Raw genomic sequence first — 13,480 nt, 5'->3', positions numbered from 1 at the left:
ACAAACTTTTTTTTTCACACTTTCATTCGTCCAAGAGATCATGAACAGTCACCAAAAAAAATATGAAGGGTATAAATTATAAAAAGTCATTCGGTCGAATGATTTCATACGATTTATTCTCTGAAGAAAAGATCACATCCCGATCTTGAAGGGACTTATGGTAACGTGATCATTGTGTTAAAGAACATTGCTGCTGTTTCGTAAAGTTATGATGACATTACTAAATTCAATTTTGGTGATCAGTTTGTTAGTTGGATTAAGGTTTTGTATGCAAAAAGGAAAAGTTATGTAATTAATTATGGAAACTTAACTGAGTGTATTAATATGCAAAGAGGTACTTTCCAAGGATGCCCAATATCCCCTTATTTATTTTTGCTAGTAATTGAATGTATGGCACATGCCATTAGACAAAACCCTAACATTAAAGGAATCCCTGTCGAAAATATTGACTTAAAAATTTCCCTTTTGGCTGATGACTCCACTTGTTTTATTGATGGCTCGAAAACTTCATTCCAATCCTTATTTGATATTATTGAATTTTTTTTCTGAGAGTTCTGGTTGCAAGTTAAATATTGGTAAATCGGAAGCTATATGGATTGGATCAAAAGTGGGCTCGTCTTCTCACCCGTTTATCGAATATGGTCTGAAATGGAATAAATATACTTTTAAAACACTAGGTATTCACTTTTCATTAAATATATGTCACTTGTATAATCTCAATTATAAAGTAAAGCTTAAATCAACTGAAACTATACTAAACTGTTGGCGAGTTAGAAATGTATCACTTTTGGGAAAGATCTGTGTGATAAAGACCCTATTGCTACCACAACTCCTTTATTTGTTCTCAGTGTTGTGTATTAAAATTCCTAAAAGTTTTTTTAAGCAATTGAATTCACTGTTGTTTAAATTTATTTGGAACAATGGTAGTGATAGGGTCAAAAGACAACTTATGTGTAATGATTTCTCTAATGGTGGTTTACGCATGATTGATCCCTATATTTTTTCTATCGCACAAAAGATGTTATGGGTGAAATTGTTATTGGAAATAATAATCAGAGTTTATGGAAGGTTATAGAAATCTCTCTCTTGTATAAGTTTTGTCCTAAGAAAAATATGTTATGGCATGCTCATGCTCCTCAATGTGTTCTTGACAGATTATCTTCATCACAATTAGCTGAATCGCTTCAAACGTGGTATATATTTAGAGAAAATGTTGTTAAATTAAAATGGAATGTCCCCTTTACATCAATTGGTGATTGCCAGACTATCTGGTATAACAAGAATATTAGCTCTAAATCTAAGAAGTATTATTTTTATCAGGACTGGCTAGATAAGGGAATAGTATTTATTTCTGATTTATTGAATCCTCCTCTTCCTGGTAATAAGTTGTTTGAAGAATTTATAATAGAATTTGAAATTAGCCCTTGAGGTAGGAGGAAATATAATTTTTTGATGAAGAATATCCCAGAAAGTTGGTTAGTCTTACCTGTACAAGTATCAGGATTAACTCCTGATATGATATTTGATGAAATTAAAACAAAACTTCTTTCTACAAAAAAATTCCAAAATATGCTTATGAAGTAATTCGAGAAATTCATGTCCCAGAAAAACAAATTAAATATTGGGGGAACTTCAGTGATTTGGATGGAAATAATTGGGAGAAAATCCATGTTAATAATTTAAAATCTACTATAATTACACGTGTACGCTCATTTTATTTTAAATTATTTCATAGAGCTATAGCTTTGAACGATTTTTTGTATAAGATAAAGAGGAAGGACTCTCCAGATTGTGTTTTTTGTAGCTCTGTCCCAGAAACTTATATTCATTTGTTTGTGGAATGCCCTGTGGTTAAACCTATATGGGATCGGATTATAAATTTTATTAGTAAGAAGAGAAATCAAGTTATGAACCCAACAGTTTTTGAAAAAATGTTTGGTTATGAAAATGATAAATTTGTCACATTTCTGTTTCTTTTACTTAAATATTATATCTATGTTTGTAAATTTCAAAGTAAAAATCCATCTTTTGAAGGATACAAAACACATGTCGTTAGTACTAAAGATGTAGAATATGCTATTGCAAAAAAGAATAACAAATTACCTTTTCATTTTAAGAAATGGAGGTTTAAATTATAAATATTTCATTATGTAATATACATGTAGTTACTGTTTAATTTATGACTGAATTCAAAATGACTGCCAACAAGTAGCTTAAGTGGATATATTTTGTATTGCTGCTTAAAAATGTTAAAACAGTGTTTCTCTGGGGTGGGGGTGGGGGCTATTTTTTGTTGTTGTTTTTTCTTGTTTGTTGTTATGTTTGGTTTGTTTAATCGTTCCGAATTGTTTGTGAATGCTGTAATCCACTTAATTCAATAAAACACATAAAAAAAGTTATGATGACATTCAAGATTTCCCAACTTTTGCCCCCCCCCCCCCCGCGCTTGTCACATGTACTGATTCATAATACCCTCAACATCCCATACGTTGTGAAATGAAGCTCTAGATACGTGCCAAGTACTTTATGATGATATTACTTTTCTCCTATTGTCTTTAGATAACTTGGATCCGCCTTTAAAAAACCTTCAAAACCTTCAAAGCCTTGTAAGTGGGTCTGTCAATCATTGCTGAAGTGCTAATATGACAAAAGATGACACTTTCCCCAAACTGATTATACCTTCTATTTTCCACGTTACTAATAATATTAGTATTTCCCCAAGAAAATACACCGCAGTTACAGCATGCAAATTATGTTTGGTATGATATAGGGGGAGGTGTCATAATTATTGTCTTTTGTAAATCATATTAATACTTTATCAGTGATTAACAGGATGTCACTGGCATAATCTTGGAAGGATTTTTTGTTTTTTTGCGGGAGTATCCAAATAATTTGCGGAAAGATATAAAAAATCATTATGAAATATCTGACACATATTCAGGCATACTCCAGGGCATATAAGTCAGTATGATCAGGGTGTTATAATTATGTCAATACAAGTTAACGTGAACGTGCATATCACAGTTCCTTTAACTCTGCAGCTGTTACTGAACTTTGCACAACTGAAGATTTCGGCTCGCCTATTCTCACCCCGTGAAGATTTCTTGAAGTGTATCCAACTGATCTGAGGAAAGATAGCAGAAAATCATTATTAAATCTATGACACATATTCAGACATACTTTAAGCCACGTAAGTTATGATCAGGGTGTTACAAATCAATACTATATGTTGTGCATTGCACAGTTCCTTTCCGTATCTGTAACAGCTGTTACTGAACTTTGCACCACTGACGCGTCCTGTTCTTTCCCAGGGAAGACTTGGAGAGCAAACATTAATACTTCAACAGTTGTGACCCTTGTTGAATCGAAAGAAAAATAGGAAAGAAAGGGACCAATGTTAAAAGAGGTAAATAGAAATTTATCACCAATTAAGCAGCAGAAGCGTCGGTGAGTCATGCAGTGAAGGTTCCTATGGGCGATATGATTGGACTTGGAGTAATGTGCAGTTTAATGGTTCCAGGCTAGCATGCCTGTACAGTGACGGGGCATTAAACTGCACATTACTTGAATATGAGACCGTTCTGAAGCAAATACCTTTCACACAACAATAGATATATAATGTACATGTACTCTTTTAATGAATCCCACAAGAATTGGAACAATCATCCCCCAGCATTCCCACTGATTCCCACTGATCGATTACTAGCCATTCCCTTTAAAGGTGACACACGAACAACTGAAAGGGGGGGGGGGCTTGAAGGTTTCTCTCTTTTTACATGTTCCTTATCATGACGTCAGAATGACAGGATGGCAAGGTGTGACGACTGGACAGGTGGTTCTGTCCTTGATCTCTTTAAAGATGAACTCATCGTATGTTACACATCAACTGCGGGATACAAGTTATGAAGTATGCCTCATACAATAAAACCCGGCTGAGCAGCCTGGCGAAAGACATAATTTGTATTTGTATCTGGAACATTGTGTTTGTATCTTTTTATATTGCATAAGCGTTTATTCATTGAAGCAAGAAGATGAAAAAAAATATTAAGCTAGTCCGTACAAGTTACATGCAAAAGGTTTACAAAGTGAATACAAAAGTATTAAGACATCATGAAGAAGAACATTACTCTGCAAATTCAGCAAGGTAGAAGTAAATTTCTATTACCCCTGCCCATCCCCCCAAAAGAACACACCCACACCCCCCCCCCACACACACACACGCAAATACAGTCAAGCCTGCCTTAGCGGCCACCTGTCTATAGCGGTCACTGAAAAATCCCCCCGAGAGAAAAGCTCTGTCAAAGACCCTGTGTATAGCGGCCACCTGTCTAACGCGGCCAGCAGCCACAAATAATTTCGTTTCCCGCGGTAGATTATAACCTGTCTATAGCGGCCAAAAACCCAATGGAGCCGTAGCCTAGCCGATGATTCAGCATGTTTTTTTTTTTTTTTTCTGCTTTTGAAGCCGTTCGAGCAACGTTCAGTGATCGCCACCGCTGCATTCATCGATCATTCAGTCATAATAATGCACTAGTGTTGAGCTTTCTTCACGACAGTACAAATACTACTGTGCAACAATTTCATATACACCGGCATGGTTTAATGCATGAAACACACGGTGTGTGCATTCGTACACAAATACATGTACATGTAAGGATACAACGATGATACATGTACATGTAGGCAATGCACACAAAGTCTATAGCGGCCACCTGTCTATAACGGCCAGTTTTTTCCGTCTCCCTTGGGTGGCCGCTATAGACAGGTTTGACTGTATTCCTCGAAAGAACATGTACAGTGGCCTTCAATTAACGATGGGGGGGGGGGGTAGAATCACATTTTTTTTTTTTTTTGCTCTGTCTAGAATAGATATCTTCCTACTGAAACTATTGAAACTGTCTAGAATAGATTGAAATGTTAGTGGACAAAAGCTCTGAATGATGAAGATAACATACTCTGGAATGATAAATGTGGAAATACGGAACTCCAGGGCTTACGAAGCATGGGGGTAATACCTTACCCCTCCTGCGACACTTTATACCATTCGCCGTGTTCGTATGTCTAAATCAATAATGTATGCATTGCAGCTCTTGTTTCGCTCTCCCTCCCCCCCCCCCTCCTTCTCTCTATCTCTTTCTTTCCCCCAATTTCCTGTCGATGTTGGATTTAGTCTATCTTTATTAGAAATTATTTACATGTTTGAGTTGTTGAGGAGCCGCATGTGATCATGCAAATATGGAAATTATGTTATCAATTTTCATATCATGGTCACTAATAAGTTTTAAAGTTATAATTACTATACCTAAATATGATATACATAATAATTATTGATATAATTTACTCACAAGATCGTCGTATTCTAGAAAGCGAAAGAGAAAGAGAAAGGGGGATGGGGTTGAGAGAGGAGGGAGAGAGAGAGAGAGAGTACATATAATTCCGCAGACAATAAAACATTGCTTCACTAAAACGCCGGAGCCTTTATACTCTTGTACTCATACACGTTTAGTCTTGCGTGATCCGTACGGTGTGTTCGCTATTTGAAAACCGGGTATCGATTTGAGTATAGAATATCATTTCTCCATTGGACTATTCAAAAAAAAGCCTCTCCCACATCATGATTCACATTTTATCTGGAGCAAACACCAGAGGCAGACAAGATGATAAAATGTATGCTCAACAAAGCTAGATAATGTGACAAGGTGTTATAATTGAACTTCCAAATTAGGCTATCACTCATTTTCATTTGAAGTCCATGGACTTTGGTACATTGGTCCGCGTACCCAGCCCGCCATTGACTCACACAACCAGCACACGTCTGCTCCGCACGTCGCAAAAGAAAAGCGGGCTCCTCTTCCTTTTTGCCGAGTGTCGACGGTGGAAGAAAAAGGAGTGGCCCGACCATGGGGCGGATTATTGCAAAATGGACCTTAATTTCCCTCTTTTGCCTCGGGATATTAAGTCGTAAGTAAAGAATTCCTATTCGCTATTTATAAATGCGTAATTTTTCCAATCATCATAATGGTTGTTTTACTGTTGAAAATGTCATTTTGGATAGATGCACAGGTGATATAAATGGGCAGTTGTTTCGATTTTGCCTTATTAGCATCCGTGTCTCATGGCGACGAATGTTTCGTGACGTGTTATTCCACAGTCAGGCTGGATTATGATCGCATTACTGTATCACGCCACTGACGTTAAACAGAGGTAGTAGTGTTGTGTATGACTCATGAAGACCAGCACTGGAAATCAAGCTTTTTAACTGCTTTATGACTGCAACTAACATTAGTACTATTAAGGCTATAAATCTCTTTAACTGCTACTAGAATGATATGAAATTCGTGAAGCATTTGCAACTACCTGTCCAACACTACGTCTGCTACAACTCCGCGATTACCCTGAATCTAATATCAACTACCACTATCACAACCACAACCACTATCACTACCACTATAACTACTACTCTTCCTCCTCCTCTTCCTCTTCCTACTTGTAGTACCACTGCTATTACTACTACTTACTATTTTTATTTCTACTGCTACTATTACTACTACTACTGCTACTACTACTACTACTACTACTACTACTATTTATACTAATGTTTGAATTACCACACCACATTTTTATCAGAAAAATGAAATGGTAAATCCCACATTTTCAGTGTTAGATTTAACATTTACAAGAGGTTCAAGTGTCAAAATGTGACAAAATTTGAAATGTTGAACTTAACATTTTCCTTCTAAATTCAGTGTTAAACAGTTACAAAAGGTTCGAGGTGGGGCAAAATCTGAAAATGTAACAGTTCATGTTTTGTTTTTGTTTTTGTTTTTGCTTTTTGTTTTTAAGAATGTAGTATCATAGTACAGGTAGTCATGACACGATATTTGCTCCTGCGACAGTTGCTCCAGTCTTATTTTTTTTCCCCAAGGATGTAGGGTTAGGGTAAGGGTTGTGAAAGGGCTTTACGTTTATAGTTCGATATGAAGATCAGGATTGGGTGGTTATGATAATGCGTTGAATTTATGTTTGGTTTAGCGTGCAGATATTTCATGGGAGAAATTGTCGCAGGAGAAAATGTCATGGAACCAGTAGTACAAATAGTAGTAGTAGTAGTAGTAGTAGTAGTAGTAGTAGTAGCAGTAGTAGTAGTAGTACTAGTAGTAGAAATAAAAATAGTAAGTAGTAGTAGTAGTAGCAGTAGTAGTAGCGTAGTAGTAATAGCAGTGGTACTACAAGTATGAAGAGGAAGAGGAGGAGGAAGAGTAGTAGTTATAGTGGTAGTGGTAGTGGTTGTGGTTGTGATAGTGGTAGTTGATAGTAGATTCAGGGTAATCGCGGAGTTGTCCTATCAGTCTTCCCACGTCTGTCAAAATATTTTTTCTTTCTCGCCACTTTCGATGACGCTGTTTGGTTTAGGGTATTTTGCATAAGCTAATAATGTTTCAAGATTCCAAAGGGATTTGTGTTTTTCCTAAATTATGCCAGTTTCAACCAATTTCATGAAGGAGACGTGCACATCTCTACACACAGCTCCATGCAGGAAGACTAATATTGTCTTAATAACAGAAAAATATCACAACATGAAACCTATTTAAAATTAATTTAGATTCGCATCTATGTAACGGCGCTCTCTCCTTCCCTCGCTATCTCTCTCCCTCTCTCCCTTTCTCTCCTTCTCTTTGTACTTCTCTGTCTATCTTTCTATGTCTTTCTTTTTCCTCTCACTCCCTATTATATAGATTAAGTGTCTCTCCATTGTATCTATCTCTGAATTCATCTATCTGCATGGTCTGTTATTCTACTGTATTGCATCTAACTATGTCTCTCTACAATAATTTCGTCCATCTTTCCAACTACATTTCTTTATATTCAATCTTTTCTGTATCAATATATAATTATATATATATATATATATATATATATATATATATATATGTATATATATATAATCTATTTATTTATTTTTTCTATCTCTAAATAGAACTTAGTATCTATCTATCTATCTATCTATCTATCTATCTATCTATCTATCTATCTATCAATGTCATAATATCTAGGGAAGTGTCGATGGCAGCGTTAGCAAAGCGACACGTGCCTTAATTGAAAACCTTGGAATTGGGTGTCGTCTGACACACGACAGTGGTCAAAGGCACTGGCATATTATTTGTTTGATTAATATTTTCTTCAAGACGTTAATGACGGCCACTTTCGGCTGCCTATCAAGCAAACTCTTCAAAGGTAAACAATACCTGGTATGGGTACTCTTCTAGAGGTAGTCACATTCCGGTTAGATCAGTTATAAATCTTATATTCATCACGGTAATGTCCTTAAGCACCATTAAATCAAATTAATGCTTCTTTTCTACTTTAGTTACTGGTTCTCTTTAGATTTGACTCGGGACGAAACAAATCAATTAGCGGTTACCGTTTCGGTGAGAAATGACATTGTGTACTGTTTTCGATACCCCCTTCCCCCATTGTCTTCTATCAAAGCTAGCGTGTGAATAACATGCTATGACGTCACTGACTGCCTTTCGATCCCCAACCCATCCAACTCAGCTTTGAATAAGAGCCCTTTTTATTATCCATGCACATTAAGTCTATTACTTCTATTGTACGAATCTGACCCTGTCATGGTGCCTGTAGCTCCTCGTGTTTCAACGACTTATGATTCATCAGCTACTTCTTATTGTCATGTAAGAATTTTTGCTCATTGATAATGCTAATAATATTCATGTAAAAACGCTGAAAAGAAAAAAAAAAGAAGGAGCTTCAAACATAGAGACAGTTCCCTTTCCTTTGGAAAGGCATACTCCTCATTTATTATCCCTTCTGTTGGTTGCACGCATGGTCATCCCTATCTCCTAGAACAAAAAAAAAAAAATCATCAATTTGACCATCTTGTTTGATTGACTACCATATAAAATGTTGATGGCTGTAATCGGTTTTTTTTTTTTTTACATGTGTACAGGTAACTTGTATGTTTGCTTATAGTTTCAATTCTAATAATAACTATCACGACTACATAGCACTAACAATGACAATGATAATAATGATGTAAACATCAAAAAGGCGACTCAGAGAGTGAGGAAAACCACACCATTGAGTATTAAATTCCGAATGTGCCTATGATTTCACATCAACATCTCCATGATGTCCGATACGTCTTTATAGCAGTAAAGTGTTCCAATGGTAAAATGATGGAGTATGGTTGTTGTTGTTAAAATGATAAATTAATAAAAAGCATAATATCATTCGCTGAGAATCATAAGAGATATTGGCCTAGATACCAACAGAGCAATGGATTTTTCATGAAATAAAAGTTTATTGAATCACAAATAGCTAGATTTGTGTAAGCATCGTTCAAAATATGAGTAAATGTCATTCTTGTGGTTTTAATTTGTACTATTTTACTGAAAATCAAAATAACATAAGATTGACACCATAATGTAGAGGATATCGAGCTCTCCATTTTGATACCAATAACTCAATACCCCCCCTCCCCCCCAAAAAAAAAAATAATAACAGTAAATACGATACAGCCCTTTTTGCTCTCAGCCAACTATATTGCCTTAATAAACATAATCAAGTACTAGTACATGTATATAAATTCAAAGTGAATAAAATAAGTATATGCGAAATTTCTTAAATTCATACCTTTCGATAGATGAATACGTTAACAGAACAGATCAGATTTTCCTAAGGACAATGAAGTTCTTCTGTCTGCTTAGACAATGTATATAACCTCCACATATGAAATTAGTTTTCAGAATGCATTTTAAATAGTTAAAATAATGAAATGAATTAAGTAATTGAATTGGCATAGATTGAAAGTGTTTCCAGCGTTATCCCTTAGCTCTGAAATATCAAAGCAATTAGTCATCAGTGGTAATAATGATATCAGGAGAGCCTGACACGGGTGCAAAGGATTATTTTCTTGTTGTTTTAAGTTTTCCTTTCATTTTTGTCACCACTTCTGTCCTCTTAAGAAAGGTGCATTCATTGAATCATTGTAATTGTGTAATAATTTTGTTGAATATCATTTTTCTTTATTATTCATGCACGTATACCATGGTAGTCTTGTTAAACTATTCAATTACTTAATTCATTTCATTACTTTAACTATTTGAAATGCATTCTGAAAACCTAATTTCATATGTGGAGGTTATATACATTGTCTACGCAGACAGAAGAACTTCATTGTCCTCAAGAAAATCTGATCTGTTCTGTTAACGTATTCATCTATCGAAAGTTATGAATTTATGAAATTTCGCATATATTTATTTATTCACTTTGAATTTATATACATGTACTAGTACTTGATTATGTTTATTAAGGCAATATAGTTGGCTGAGAGCAAAAAGGGCTGTATCGTATTTATCATTATTATTATTTTTTTTTTTTGGGGGGGGTTATTGAGTTATTGGTATCAAAATGGGGAGCTCGATATCCTCTACATTATGGTGTCAATCTTATGTTTTAATTTTCAGTAAAATAGTACAAATTAAAACCACAAGAATGACATTTACCCATATTTTGAACGATGCTTACACAAATCTAGTTATTTGTGATTGAATAAACTTTTATTTAATGAAAAATCCATTGTTTTGTTGGTATCTATGCCAGTATCTCTTATGGTTCACAGCGAATGATATTATGCTTTTCATTAATTTATCATTTCAATAACAATAACAACTACAACAACCAGACTCCATCATTTTACCATTGGAACATTTTACTGTTATAAAGACGTATCGAAGATCATGGAAATGTTGATGTGAAATCATAGGCACATTCGGAATACTCAATGGTGTGGTTTTCCTAACTCTCTGAGTAACACTAACATTAAACTATTCAGTTGTCGCCTTTTTGATGTTTACATCATCATTATTATTGTCATTGTTAGTGCTATATAGTCGTGATAGTTATGATTAGAATTGAAACTATAAGCAAACATACAATTTACCTGTACACATGTAAAAAAAAAAACCGATTACAACCATCAACATTTTACATGGTAGTCAATCAAACAAGATGGTCAAATTGATGATTTTTTTTTTCTGTTCTAGGAGATAGGGATGACCATGCGTGCAACCAACAGAAGGGATAATAAATGAGGAGTATGCCTTTCCAAAGGAAAGCGAACTCTCTCTATGTTTGAAGCTCCTTTTTTTTTCTTTGAGCGTTTTACATGAATATTATTAGCAATTTCACTGGGCAAAATCTCCTCAATCCATGTATTTATTTGTGTGTCATATCGACTGATGGGAAAAATTGCACACTTTATCTTTCTCTCCTGTAATGTAGATATATTATTACATGACAATAAGAAGTACCTGATGAATCATAAGTCGTTGAAACACGAGGAGCTACAGGCACCATGACAGGGTCAGATTCGTACAATAGAAGTAATAGACTTAATGTGCATGGATAATAAAAAGGGCTCTTATTTAAAGCTGTGATAAATTAAGGGGTTGAGTTGGATGGGTTGGGGATCGAAAGGCAGTCAGTGACGTCATAGCATGTTATTCACACGCTAGCTTTGATAGAAGACAATGGGGGAAGGGGGGTATCGAAAACAGTACACAATGTCATTTCTCACCGAAACGGTAACCGCTAATTGATTGGTTTCGTCCAGTGTCAAATCTAAAGAGAACCAGTAGCTAAAGTAGCCAAAGCATTAATTTGATTTAATGGTGCTTAAGGACATTATAAAGACATGATGAATATAAAATTTATAACTGATCTAACCGGAATGTGACACTACCTCTAGAAGAGTACCCATATCAGGTATTGTTTACCTTTGTAGAGTTTGCTTGATAGACAGCCGAAAGTGGCCGTCATTAACGTCTTGCAGAAAATATTAATCAAACAAATGATATGACAGTGCCTTTGACCACTGTTGTATGTCAGGCGACACCCAATTCCAAGGTTTTCAATTAAGGCACGTGTCGCTTTGCTGATGATGCCATCGACACTTCCCTAGATATACGACATAGATAGATAGATAGATAGATAAATAGATAGATAGATAGTGATAGATAGATAGATAGATAGATAGATAGACAGATAGATAGATAGATAGATAGAGAGTGATAGATAGATAGATAGATAGATAGATAAACAGATAGATAGATAGATAAATAGATAGATAGTGATAGATAGATAAACAGCTGGATAGATAGATAGATAGATAGATAGTGATAGATAGATAGATAGATAGATAGATAGATAGACAGATAGATAGATAGATAGATAGACAGATAAATAGATAGATAGTGATAGATAGATAGATAGACAGATAGATATATAGATAGATAGATAGTGATAGATAGATAGATTGATAGATAGATAGATAGATTGATAGATAGATAGATAGATAGATAGATAGAATGATAGATAGATAGGTAGATAGATAGATAGATAGAGATAGATAGATGGATAGATAGATAGATAAGTGATATTGAGAGATAGAAATATAGATATACTAGTAGACAAAAAATAGATATAGAAGGAAATATAGATAAAGATAGAAATATAGATATAGATAGAAATAATAGATATAGAAAGAAATATAGATAAAGATATGGAATATAAAGAAATATAGATGGAAAGATTAAGACGAAATTGATGTAGAGAGGCAAAGTTAGATGTAATAGAATAACAGACCATGTAGTTAGATGAATTCAGAGATAGACACAATGGAGAGACACTTAATCTATATAATAGGGAGTGAGGGGAAAAAGAAAGACATAGAAAGATAGACAGAGAAGTACAAAGAGAAGGAGAGAAAGGGAGAGCGGGAGAGAGATAGCGAGGGAAGGAGAGAGCGCCGTCACATAGATGCGAATCTAAATTAATTTTAAATAGGTTTCATTTTGTGATATTTTTCTGTTATTAAGACAATATTAGTCTTCCTGCATGGAGCTGTGTGTAGAGATGTGCACGTCTCCTTCATGAAATTGGGTGAAACTGGCATAATTTAGGAAAAAAAAAACACAAATCCCTTTGGAATCTTGAAACATTATTAGCTTATGCAAAATACCCTAAACCAAACAGCGTCATCGAAAGTGGCGAGAAAGAAAAAAAAATTGACAGACGTGGGAAGATTGATAGGGCAAGAAGGAGACAACTGACACGGAATAACTGGAGGTAGACCCCATTCCGTCGGTAAAGAGACTCATGTAACCTCCAGGCCGGATGAACTAATTGCTATTTTAAATAAGCGCTTGATTTCACCATATACATGAGCAACAGTTGAGCGAGCCCTGGGCTACTTAAGCCACTTGATTTTTTCCTTACATTTTTCCGGTGTTTGTTGTCATTTTGTTTTTCACCTCCACAGGAAAAAAAAAAAACAGATGGATTTGACACTTCGGCTTTTCTGGTAACATACTTGCCAATATACAAAATGTTCAGCAATATGATTCCCATACTAGAGAGGGAGAAAGAGATGGGGGGGGGGGGCAACGTGAAGAAAAAA

At 35.1% G+C, this 13,480-nt stretch overlaps 1 pseudogene; it reads left to right on the top strand.

The window, feature by feature from the left end:
- The first annotated feature begins 324 nt into the window (after window positions 1-324).
- Window positions 325-2,138, top strand: LOC140229778 (uncharacterized; annotated as a pseudogene).
- The last annotated feature ends 11,342 nt before the right edge of the window (window positions 2,139-13,480 follow it).

This window comes from Diadema setosum, chromosome 6 (genome assembly GCF_964275005.1).
Source record: "Diadema setosum chromosome 6, eeDiaSeto1, whole genome shotgun sequence".
NCBI classification, from domain to species: Eukaryota; Metazoa; Echinodermata; class Echinoidea; order Diadematoida; family Diadematidae; genus Diadema; species Diadema setosum.
This window is presented reverse-complemented; position numbering and strand designations above follow the sequence as displayed.